Source organism: Somniosus microcephalus, chromosome 5, assembly GCF_052327205.1.
Source record: "Somniosus microcephalus isolate GS21.2 chromosome 5, FLI_Smic_1.0, whole genome shotgun sequence".
Classification (NCBI taxonomy): Eukaryota; Metazoa; Chordata; class Chondrichthyes; order Squaliformes; family Somniosidae; genus Somniosus; species Somniosus microcephalus.
The window spans coordinates 147,761,851-147,775,244 of NC_140991.1; the positions used below are offsets into that span (position 1 = coordinate 147,761,851).

Genomic DNA, 13,394 nt, shown 5'->3' on the forward strand with positions numbered 1-13,394 from the left:
TCCACTGGTTCCCGCTTATCTATTCTGCTAGTTACAACCTCAAAAATCTCTTAACAGATTTGTCAAACATGATTTCCCTTTCATAAATATGTGTTGACTCTGCCCAATCCTATTATTATTTTCTAAGTGCCCTGTTACCATGTCCTTAATAAGATTGTAGCATTTTCCCTACTACTGATGTCAGGCTAACTGGTCTATAGTTCCCTGTTTTCTCTCTCCCTCCTTTCTTAAATAGTGGGGTTACATTTGCTACCTTCCAATCTGCGGGAACCATTCTAGAATCAGTGGAATTTTGGAAGATGACAACCAATGCATTCAATATCTCTATAGCCACACCTCTCAAAATCCTACGATGTAGGCCATCAGGTCAAGGGGATTTATCTGCTTTCAGTCACATTAATTTCTCCAGTGCTATTTTTTTTACTAATACTAATTTCTTTCAGTTCCTCATTCTCGCTAAACCCTTGGTTCTCCACTATTTTTGGGAGGTTTTTTACGTCTTCTTCCGTGAAGACAGATACAAAGTTATTTGTTTAATCCCTCTGCCATTTCCTTATTCCCCATTATAATTTCTCCTGTCTCAGCCTGTAAGGGACCCACATTTACTTTCACTAATCTTTTCCTTTTTACATACCTATAGAAGCTTTTACAGTCTGTTTTTATGTCTCTCGCTAGTTTACTCTCATTCTATTTTCCCTTTATCAATTTCTTGGTCCTGAATTCTAAAATCCTCCCAATCCTCAGGCTTACAGCTCTTTCTGGCAACATTATAAGCCTCTTCCTTTGATCTAATACTATTCTTAACTTCTCTTGTAGCCACGGTTGGACCACTTTTCCTGTGGGATTTTTGTGCCTTATAATTTGTTGTAAATTATGTATTCATTCTTTAAATGCTAGCCATTGCTTGTCTACCGTCATACCTTTTAATGTAGTTTCCCAATCTACCTTAGCCAACTCGCCTCTCATACCTACGTAGTTTGCTTTGTTTAGATTTAAGACCCTAGTTTTGGATTTAACTAAATCACTTTCAAACTCAATATAAAATTCTATCATATGGTCACTCTTCCCTAAAGGCCCCTTTACTACAAGGTTAGTAATTAACCCTTTCTCATTGCACAATACTAGATCTAAAATAGCCTGTTCCCTAGTTGGTTCCTGAACATAGTGATCCAGAAAACTATCTTGTATACATTCCATGAATTTGTCCTCCACATTATTAATGCAAATTTGATTTGCCCAGTCTATATGTAGATTAAAGTTCCCCATGATTACTGTATTACCCTTGTTACATGCGCCTCTAATCTCCTAATTTATACTCTGCCCTACATTACAACTACTGTTTGGGGGCCTATAAACAACTCCCACCAATGTTTTCTGCCCCTTGCTGTTTCTTAGCTCCACCCAAACTGATTTTACTTCTTGATTTTTGGAGCTAAGATCTTTTCTCTCTACTATCTTTATCCCATCCTTTATTATCAGGGCTACCCCTCCTCCTTTTCCATTTTGCCTATCTCTTTTAAAAGTTAAGTATCCTGGAATGTTTAGTTCCCAACCTTGGTCACTTTGCAACCACATCTTCATAATGGCTATTAGATCAACCCTATTAATTTCTATCTCTGCTATTAATTCATCTATTTTGTTGCAAATGCTTTGTGCGTTCAGATATGGTGCCTTTAGCTTTGACTTTTTTCTATTTTTCCCTGCTGTCACCTTAGTCACTGATGCCCTATTACTCTCTTTGTCCCTTCCTGACCCACTCTGCTTATTTTACCCAAAACTCTGCTCGGCTCTAGAGCCTTGACATTTCCCTTGCTGCTTTTAAATGTACTCTTTCCTGAATCCTCCCATCAGCATCCACCTTTTTTATTGTTGTCCTCAAGGATGAGTTCCCTTCTCTCATGCTCATCCTCCTCTTCCCCTCCCCCACTCTAATTCCTGTGATAGATTTGCAGGAAGGGTTTGATAGGGTAGCTGTAGAGAAGATGTGGGGTGACCAAAACTAGGGGTCATAAATACAAGATAGTCACTAATAAATCCAATAAGGAATTCAGGGGAAATTTCTTACCCAGAGAGTGGTTAGAATGTGGAACTTGATACTGCATGCAATAGTTGAGGCAACTAGCATAGATGCAATTAAGGGGAATATAGATAAACACATGAGAACAAGAAAGGAATAGAAGGATATGCTGATAGTGTTCAATGAAGTTAGTTGGGAGGTGGCTCCTGTGAAGCATAAACACTGGCATAGACCAGTTGGGCCGAATGACCTGTTTCTGTGCTGTAATTTCGATATAATTTTATGAAAGGTATAAGGTACGAATGGGTGAGCATAGCCCCCTTGGGATTTAAGAGAGAAAAAGGTGTTGGTGTGTTGCTTCTTGGGGATGCCACAATGGTTGTGTAGATGCACACCCACTATCTGGCACCGGAACTGTGCCACCAACTTTGTCATCTCCCATGAGTAGAGCAGAGTGCCATCTCCGCAGCTCCATGGCCTGCTCCTCCTAGTGGGTCAGCTCTTTATTGTTGAGGATAAACCCCTCTGGTTCTTTGCCTCTCTCAGGCATTGTGAATAAGTTTCTCTTGCAGAAAGATTGAGTAAATTAGCTGAAAGCTAACAGTGGAGGGATGTCTCCCAAGTGGAATCAAACAACTGATGCAAGAGATCTGGTGGTATCACCCAGTTAAAAGTGGAGAAAGGGTGTTTTTAAGGTTCTGCTTGCAAGTAAGTGCTGTTTAGAGAGAAGGTGACGTATACTGTGTAAGATCCTGAATTGAGGCAAATTATTTTAATCACTCATCATAATCCAATCCCTTCATCCCATCAATCATTCTGGCTGCCCTCTTCTATATCCTTTCAATAGCTGTAATATCCTTTTTGTACTGGAGTGATCAGAACTGTACACTGTATTCTAAGTGCATTTGCACCAATGATTTATAATTGGTGAATCTGTGCTGTACTCCTTCCAAGGTCAATATATCCTTCCTAAGGTTTTGTGCCCAGAACTGAAAGTAGTGGGGTCTGACCAAGGCTCTGTACAACTGAAGCATCACTTCCTCACTTGTATTCCAACCCCCTGAGATAAAGGTCAACATTCCATTAGCCTATTTTGTTACTTTTTGTACCTGTGCACTGGCTTTTAGTGATTTGTGTACATGGACACCTACATCCCTTTGCTCCTGTGGTACTTGTATAAGATACTGTGGAGTTTGTGCTTTTAATGTTTGCTGATCTGTGAATTTGAATGTTGTGGCCAAAGCCAAGCAAGAATTTCTAGTGTAACTTGAAGACTGTTAAAAGGGTTATGAGTCCGACAGTCTCCTAACTTTTTTTGCTTGGTCACTTTTGCGTCCAACTTATTTTTTATTCAACTGTTTTTTCTCTGATAGATTATTGCATTGTTAGATTTTGATTTTGCTGGTAGTGACCACCCTTCCTGAGAAAGGCAGCCAGAGGTCAACGTTGGCCTGCTTTATGAATACAGTATGTGGATTGATAGTGCGGTATTTTTCATGTATTCTGTTTAAAGAGTTAGTATTTCCTTTGCTGGCTTGCACAGGCAGCACATCTAAACTGTTAAAGATAAAAATCTACACACATCCTTGTTAACATTCTACAGCCAACACACACAATTCCGCAGTTTCCTATTAAATTAAGACTACAGAAATTAAAAGTGCCACAGTTAATGGCTACAGTCTTTATTTCCTGAATCACAACAAATGCAATAGTGTTTATTTAAAAGAACACTTTTTTTAAAGCTTGGCATATACTTCGCTGGTCTTTTGAATAATTTTTGTGAATAGTCTGCGGATTATATAAAGGGTATTTCCTATTTAAACACGCAATGCTGTATACTGCAGTTGCCTCGTCTTGCTCAAAGTTGAAAGGGAAATTCAATTATTGTATTTATAGACAATGGCCCGGATTTTGCGGTCACCGGCAAACAAACGGTGCTCGTCGTTCATTGCACTTGCATATGCCCACAGACTTTCTGTGGACTTGTACACTGTGATTTGTGGTACTTAGAGAGCTGAAACAGTGTGGCGTCCTCGACAGGGAATCTGGGACCTGTGAGAGCTGGGCAAGCAACGGCGTGTCTCCTCAACCAATCCGATTGAAGAATCCTTACTGAGACACGCAGTCTAAGCGAGCAAGCATAAGTTACAATATTTAATCCAATGTAAAATAATGTACAGAAAACGAAATAAAGAAAGGGAAAGTAAGCTGGGATTAAGAGCGAGATAAGAGACAAAGAAAAAGTAAAAAATAAAGGGGGAGAAATTGAGTCACGCCCCCTTTGGGGTGCTAACTTCGCCGGGGCGCTACTATTAGTGCCCCGGAAAAATTAGCACCCCCGCGGTCGAAATTGAGTGGTAGCACCCCAAGACTGAAGCAGAGCGCTACTGGAAGCACCCCTCCTCCCTCTTGGGGCGCTGTAAGGGAATATCGCGGCGCTACGTGCTGAGGTATTGCAGGCCTTCCTCCCCTTCGTAAAGAGGAGCGGCCTTGCGCAGCGCGACCCGGGGCCCAGCTGGGCCACTGGGGATCGGAGTGTTGGCAAAAGAGCCCGGCACTCGAAGTGCCAAGCTCGTGGAGTGCAGCTGGCACTCGTGGGGGGGGGGGGGGGCGGCGCGTGTCAGGAGGCTGGAGCGGAGGCAGGTGCTGGCAGGCAGCAAACAACAAAAAAGGCCGCCCGGCACCTCGCCTTTAAATAGCACCGCCCCGGCCGCAGGTAGCCCCCCCCCCCCCCCCCGACAACATCGGACATGGTGTCCGGCGGTAAGTCGGGGCGCTACCGAAGATCGCAGCCGGGGTACTGCGCACGGTAATGACATCATCGCTGCAGGGCGCTAAACTTCCAGCTGAATTTCGCGGGAGGCGTTGGCGGCGCCGCGCCTGGGCGCTAGTTGCTTTGTGCCCCGTTAGCACCCTCTTAGGGCACTAATGGGAGGTGCAAAGCAACCAAATTCCCCCCCCCCACCCCCCCCCGAAAATGTTTTAAATTTCCAACAATTAAAATCTGAAGGAATGACACTCCACACTTGTAAAAGTAAATATTCAGTGCCAGAGGAAGTTATTTGGCAGTGATTAAGACTTATCATGTCGTTAAAAATTCACTTGCTCTTAAATGGACAAGCCCTAACTTTTTCTGACGTGTTTAATTGGTATCTAGTGGGTAAACAACAACAATTTGTATTTATATAGCACCTTTTAATGTAGTAAAACTTCACTGGAGTGTTATAAAACAAAATTTGCCACTGAGCTACATAAGTAGATATTAGGGCAGGTGACTAAATGCTTTGTCAGAGGTAAGTTTTAAGGAGCGTCTTAAATGAGGAAAGCTAGGAAAAAATGCGAAGAGCTTTAGGAAGGGAATTCCCAGCCACCAATGGTGGAGCGATTAAAATCAGAGATGCTCGAGGCCAGAATTGGAATAGCACAGATATCTGAGGGTTGTTGGGCTGGAGGAGATTAGAGATAGGGAGGGGCCGAGGCCATGGAGGGATTTAAAAACTAGAATGAGAATTTTAATATTGAGATGTTGCTTAACTGGGAGCCAATGTAGGTCAGTGAGCACAGGGATAATGGGTGAATGGGATTTGGTGTGAGTTATGACACAGGCTGCAGAGTTTTGGATGACCTCAAGTTTACAGAGAGTGGAATGTGAGGCTGGCCAGGGGCATGTTGGAATAGTCAAGTCTAGAGGTAACAAAGGCATGGATGAAAGTTTCAGCAGCAGATAAGCTGAGGCAGGGGCGGAGTTGGGTGATATTACGGAGGTGGAAATAGGCGGTCTTAGTGATGGCGCGGATATGTGGTCAGAAGCTCATCTCGGTCAAGTAAGACACCAAATTTGCGTACAGTCTGGCTCGGCCTCAGACAGTTGCCAGGGAGAAGGATGGAGTCGTTGGCTAGGGACCGAAGTTTGTGGTGGGGACAAAAGACGATGGCTTGTCTTCCCAATGTTTAGCACCACAACTTCACACCATTGCATATATGTGAATGTCAAGTCTCTCGGTAAGACACTGTTGGAGTGAAGCTTGTGGAGGAGCAGGGCAAATTGGACAGCAACTTCCTGATTCCCATGTTTAACTACTCATGTGGATGCCGGAAGTTGCTGTCAATTTACTCTTTAAAAACGGTGGGAGCTGATAGCCTCACGCTCACCGTTATTCTTACTGCAAAATCCAGGCCCATACGTCAGAATTCCCTGCAGGAGATGAGAGCCTGCTCTGCCATATTGGTACAGTATATTCCACAATTATTTACATTTCAGGCGATAATTTTTCAAATTCATTCTTGGGATGTTGCTGGCAAGGCTGACATTTAATACCCATCCCTAATTGACCTTGAGAATGTGGTGGCTCTGGCTGCCTTCTTGAACCACTACAGTCTGTGTGGTGAAGGTACTCCCACAGTGCTGCTAGCTAGAGAATCTGACCTTGAGTGATCAGTCCTCAGCAAAGGCCTGAGCTTCATCCCCTTACACCCCCACCTCAATGAATTTTGAGCTTGGCACGACGCTGGGTTCTTTTATCCGTCTCCTTCGTCTCTGTGACCATTTCTTTGGCCAGGAGTCTTTCCTATGCTCAGCGGACCCTTTCTCCCGTTTTCAGAATTCTCGTTCTACCTGGACCCCTCCCTCTGGCCTCTTACCCTCTCCAGATCTTTTCATTGCGCACTGCCGGTGTGACATCGGCCGGCTCAATTTCTCTGCTCCCCTCACTCACGCCAACCTATCTCCCTCTAAACTTGCAGCACTCCATTCTCTCAGATCCACCCCAAAATTGTCGTTAAACCTGCTGACAAGGGTGGCGCTGGTTTTTTTTTGGCGAACCGACTTCTACCTTGTGGAGGCTGAACACCAACTCTGACACCTCCTCCTACCTCCCCCTGGACCATGACACCACTACCGAACAATAAGCCATCATTTCCAAGACTGTCACTGACTCAATCTCCTCTGGAGATCTTCCTTCCACGGCCGTCAACCTCATAGTCCTCCATCCCCGCACAGCCTGCTTCTACCTCCGTCCCAAGATCCACAAACAGGACTGCCCTGGTAGACCCATCGTTTCAGCCTGTTCTTGCCCCATGGAACTGATCTCTTCCGATCTCAACTTACTTTCTTCCCTTGTCCAGTCTCTTTCCACCTACATCTGCGACTCTTCAGACGCCCTCTGCCACTTTAATAGTTTCCAGTTTACTGGCCCCAAACCTTTCCTTTTCACTATGGACGTCCAATCCCTCTACACCTCCATCCCCCACCAGGACAGCCTGAGGGCACTCCGCTTCTTCCTTGAACAGAGGTCCAACCAGTCCCCATGCACCGCCACCCTCCTCTGCCTGGCAGAACTTGTTCTCACATTGAACAACTTTTCTTTTGACTCCACTCACTTCCTCCAAATTAAAGGTGTTGCTATGGGAACCTGCATGGGTCCTGTGGTGTATGTGCCTTTAAGAGCAATTGTGGTGTATGTGCCTTTAAGAGCCCCAGGTGTGCGTAATGCCGGTAATTGCCACTTGGGCTATATAAGCCTGTGTATTGTGTATATCCTTTAGAACCCCCCCCCCCCCCAGACTTGCTTAGTAAATACCTATGAACCAACTCCTGTCTTCGGTGTCTTTATCTACACACGGACACTACAGGTCCTAGCGAAACCTGTCTTTTCGTGGGATATGTGGAGAATTCTTTGTTCCAGTCCTACTCCGGTCCCCTCCCTCACCTCTCTTTCTGGTACATTGATGACTGTATTGGTGCCATTTCCTGCACTTGCCTCCTGCTCATCAACTTTGCTTCCAATTTCCACCCTTCCCTCACCTTCACATGGTCCATCTCTGACTCTTTCCTTTCCTTCCCTTCCCTTCCTCAACGTCTCCGTCTCCATTTCTGGGGATAGGCTAATGACAAACATCCACTTTAAGCCCACTGACTCCTACAGCTACCTAGACTACAATTCCTCCAATCCTGCTTCCTGTAAGGACTCTATTCCATTCTCCCAGTTTCTCCGTCTCCGTCGCATCTGTTCTAACGATGCCACCCTCCATACTAATACTTCCGATATGTCTTTTTCCTCAACCGAGGATTCCTCTCTACCCTGGTTGACATGGCCCTCGACAGTGTCCGTTCCATTTCCCGCACTTCTGCTCTCACCCATTCCCCTCCCTCCCAGAACCACGATAGGGTTCCCCTTGTCCTCACCTTTCACCCCACCAGCCGATCATTTCCCGCCACCTCCAGCGTGATCCCACCACCAAACACATCTTCCCCTCCCCTTTCAGCATTCCGAAGGGACCGCTCCCTCTGCGACAACCCTGGTCCACTCCTCATTCACCCCTAACACCCCTCCCCTTCCTACGACACCTTCCTGCGCAAATACAGGAGATGCAATACTTGCCCTTTTACCTCCTCCCTTCCCACCATCCAGGGCCTCAAATACTCCTTCCAGGTGAAACAGCGATTTACTTGTACTACTTTCAATTTAGTCCACTGTATTCGCTGCTCATGGTGCAGTCTCCTCCACATTGAGGAGACCAAACGCAGATTGAGTGACTGCTTTGCGGAACACCTCTGTTCAGTCCGCAAGTATGACCCCCCGAGCTTCCGGTCGCCTGTCACTTTAATTCTCCGCTCCGCTCCACTCCCACTCTGACCCTCTGTCCTTGGCCTCTTACACTGTTCCAACGAAGCTTAATGTAAGCTTGAGGAACAGCACCTCATCTTTCTATTAGGCATTTTACAGCCATCTGGACTTGACATTGAGTTCAACAACTCCAGATCATAACCTCTGCCCCTATTTTTTCAGATGGCAGCTGTTGATGATTCTGCCATTCCAATTTACACCTTATCTAGACCCATCTTTTGTTTCTTTACTTGTCCCATTATCATCTCCTTTTGCCTTGTACAATCATACCTTTTGTCATTTAATCACTCCTGCCTTCCACCCTATCACAGACCTTCTCTTTTTTTCTTTCCTCCCCTCCCCACTTTCCCTGCCCCTGCATTTGCTTAAAATCTGTTACATTTCTAACTTTTTCCAGTTCTGACGAAAGGTCATCGACCTGAAACATTAACTCTGTTTCTCTCTCCACAGATACTGCCTGACCTGAGTATTTCCAGCATTTTTTTTAATGGAATTTGCATTGTTTGCCCATGGATGGATTAATAAACTTGCAGGATGGGCGTGTTATTGGCAAATGAATTTCAAAGTGCATGGTGGTGAATTTTGTTAGGAAAAATGACACCACATACTCCTTGGGAAAATAAGAGTCGAAATGGAGTTGAGGAGCAATGAATCTAGGGATACAGATACATAAATCACTAAAAGTAGTGACACAGGTTAATAGGGCCATTAAAAAAAAACAATGCACTGGGGTTCATTTTTAAAGGAATTGAAAAGTACTGAAGCTATGTTAAACTCTTTTAGAACGGTGGCTAGACAGTTCTGGTCTCCATATTATAAAAAGGATATAGAGGCACTAGAGAAGGTACAAAAAAGATTTACAAGGATGATACCAGAACAGAGTGGTTTTACCCATCAGGAAAGATTGAACAGGCTGGGGCTCTTTTCTCTTGAAAAGAGAAGGCTGAGGTTGACCTGATCGAGGTCTTTAAGATTATGAAAATGTTTGATAGGGTAGACATCGAGAAGAAGTTTCCACTTGGGGAGACCAAAACTAGGAGCCATAAATACAAGATAGTCAGTAATAAATCCAGTAAGGAATTCAGAAGAAACTTTTTTACCCAGAGAATGGTTGGAAAATGTAACTTGCTACCAAAAGGAGTAGCTGAGGCAAATAGCATAGATGCATTTAAGGGAAAGCTAGATAAACACATGAGGGAGAAAGGAATAGAGGGTTATGCTGATCGGATTAAATGAAGACGGGTGGGACCAAACTCGTATGGAGCATAAACGCCAGCATGGAGCAGTTGGGCCGAATGGCCTGTGTCTGCTGTAATTAGTGAATATCGGTAAATTACAGGGCTTAACCTAGAGAAGACCAATGTCTGGAAGTATGGAATGCCTGCAAAAAAAAAAAAAAAAAATTATGGACCAGACCTATAAATGTTGGCCATACAGGGACCTAATTCATAACTAGCCTTTTCATGTGTAGACCATCTGAGTGGGCACTAGTTGAGCTCATTAATATGTTGCCTCTGAATTGCAATATAATCTAATGCATTTGTTGCAGGTTTCCATCACTTGAAAACCTAGGGGTATAACTTGTACGCCAGCACAATCCCAGTTTTGCTAACTGTCTGGCTAATGGAAGGCTGACAGCTCGGGATTTTGCATTAGTGTGACCAAAACTCCACATCTTGTTTGATCCCCTTAAGCTTTAACGTTAATAAGTTAACTAGTTGAAAGGAAACTATTTTATTTCCCACTCCCTCCAGTTAAAACAATCCTCTTCTAAAGAAGTCTGTAACCAGTCCTGCTGTCTCATGTTTCGTGGTTGTTTGAGTCGCTCTATTGACTGCATTTGAATACTATATGGTTAAATTGCACATGTATCAAAAGGAGCATCATCTCTAATCTGGCACCTGTTCAGTTTGGGGTATATGTGTAGGGATTTGCACGGAGAAGACATGTGCATTTGCTTTGTAAGCCCATTCAATGTCCTCATTTTTGCTTCCGTAAGTTCCAATTGGGTCTGGTAATTCAAATGGTCTGCTGTTTTGTACATGTGCTGTATTTCAGGCCTAGCTGAGGTGGCCATTATTTTTAGAAAGGGGGAAAATCTTAACATGATGGTTGTGGGGGTGGGCAGGAGAGTTGGGACATCTTGAATGCACATGTCATTGGGATGACCTGGTAGTTACTATGCTGTTTTTTTGTGTATTAAAGCATAGAAGGAGCTGAATTTCTGTGGTGACTGGCATGGTGCCAACCCAGAAATGGCAAAAGGACTGGGTACATCAGGAGATTGAGTAAAAGTACAATCTTATTTTCAAAACAAAAAGTGTCTCAAAGAATGAGGTTATATTCAGGTTATATCACTAACGTAAAATGTAATGTCTTTTGTAGTATTGTCTCGGCTCCAGTTTGGAAAAGAACCATTTTACAAACTCCTGTTCGTTAGGGAAGGCTCCCACACCATGCACCATGACTTAGCTCAGAAAGTGGGGATGCACCTTACTCCCAAGATTCTTCCAGTGTTGTTCTGGGTTATTGAATAGGATTTGAGTAGTCTAGGGTGACTCTCTCCCCACTTCCATCCCTGTAGGGAGGTGCCTTTCTCTACTTCCATGTGTCCATATAGCAGCATTCTTTTCATATGGCTGAAGACAGTAAGTTGCTGTGAGTGTAGACCCACATCCTTCTGTTCTAGCTTCTTGTATATTGTTATTATACCACTCAAACTTCTTTTAAAATAGCATGGCAACATTTGTGTTTTATCCTCTAACATCTCTCCTGTAGTCTTACCGTTCCACACACCAACAACGGCTGTGGGTTAGCTGTTTTCAAACCCCTACCAGACCTGCTTCAAATCGGGCACTAGGCAAATTGTTTCTTTTCCTTGCTGTCCTGCGAGAAGGCAGCACACTTTCACTTTGTGTTGGTTACCAGCCTTGGTAGCCTTTTCCCACTCCTTCAGTAGTGTATCTACCTTCCAGTAGGAATTGGATTTTTGTGTGATGAACCATATTCCCTATTTCAGGTCAGGTGAAGGCTGCCTATTTGTGAATGCGTAATTGTACAATATGATAATCAACATTGAGAAAACAAATATCCATCTTATGAATCAGCCTCCAATAGGCCTACAGGAACAGGTGCAGCAGATCACAACATAAATCGGGGAGAATAGCACATGGAGGATGTAGGCCTTTGGACCTGATTGAGGTAAAAATGTCTTTACAGTAGTCTCAGTGAGGGCCACATATTCCAGGTATTTGTCTGCTAGCAAGTAGCTGATTTTTATCCTAAGTGATGGGGAAGGAGAATATTGGGTGACCCAGCACGATTCCTTCCACCCAGTGACATTTTCCTGCACATTAGAAGAAACATACTTTTTAGAGAATTGTACAAAAATATTATGTAGATGAAAGAAAATTCTATAGGTAGCACAGCAGGTAAATGATACTGCTCAGAGATGTCCTTCTCTCTTGTTTTCTCTCTTTCTTGTTCCTTTCTCACTCTATCTCCTTTCTATCCTCTCTCTCTCTCTCTCTCTCTAACTGAGTGATCGTACTCTATCTGACCTCCAGACTGGTACTTTGTGTACACTGTAACTGACTGTGGTACGCCTTGTTCGTACTACACATTTGAAACAGTGTTTATAGGTTTGTGTTTTATTTCGTACATGATATTGAGTATGTAGCTATTCTACTTTGAATAAATATAACACAGCTTTAACTGAGAACACGGAGTCCTATGCAAAGCAAAATACACCTAATCTCAGTCTTTGGAGTTTGTCTTCACCTGACGAAGGAGCAGTGCTCCGAAAGCTTGTGATTTCAAATAAAGCTGTTGGACTATAACCTGGTGTTGTGTGACTTCCTACATTTGGAGTTTGTAATATTGTTTTGAGAGGTGTACTTTGAAGTATTCAGTATAATTTTGTGGAAATTGAATTTCCCATTTCTATTCCAGAGTTGGCTGTTTTGTTTTATAAGACAAATTGCAGTAGAATGGTGGTGAAAGAGTGCAAACTGTACTCTTGTATCTTTCCCCACTGGATCTTACAAAGGAGCATTGTAACATGACTTGGTTTAGGCATTCATTTAATTTAGACTTTGGATTCATCAATTACCTTGGACATTACTTTTTTGACCTAGCCTTGCAACCACTGGGAATGTTGTGTGCATTATTTTCTCTGCCTTACAGCCTCTTTCCTCAACCTCATCCTGCTTCTGGGGACTTGAACAACTCACTTTTCCCTCTAGAAAATCCCTTTCCTCCCCCAATAAGTTAAGCATCAAGGATTCTTTTTCAAGCTCATGCACTTTCAAAGCTGGCTGACAGCAGCCTGGATCCTCTGGCATTGAGTATCAGTGAGTGATTGTGTGCTCCTTTTTGAAGCCAAAACACAAACCAGGAAATAGCTCTATTTGTCCATTATTGGTTTTGTAAAGAGACCAGCTGTTTTTTGAAAAATAAAGTTGGGTGCTGGCTGCATTCCCCCCGCCCCCAATCATTTCTGTTTTTGGTTAATGTTTTGTATGTTGATCACACCGTGTTTTTAAAAGTATCTCAATCTTAACTCCTAAAGTTGCAGTTTGAGATTCCATATTTGCTTAACTGATCAGTACCCTTCAGTTTGGCTGAGTGTCAGTAAGTTGACAGGAAATTGATAAAATGTAAGTAACCAAGATTTTAAGAGAATAATAATTGTAATTCACGAAAAGTTAATATATACTCTTGGATTCACATACATTTTAATATAATCCTAA

The 13,394-nt window shown here is 43.4% G+C and overlaps 1 protein-coding gene across 3 annotated transcripts in view; it reads left to right on the top strand.

Annotated features, from left to right (window-relative positions):
* glcci1a (glucocorticoid induced 1a) overlaps positions 1–13,394 on the top strand; it is a 251,424-nt gene that overhangs the window by 98,291 nt on the left and 139,739 nt on the right. The gene's annotated exons all lie outside the window — the stretch shown is intronic.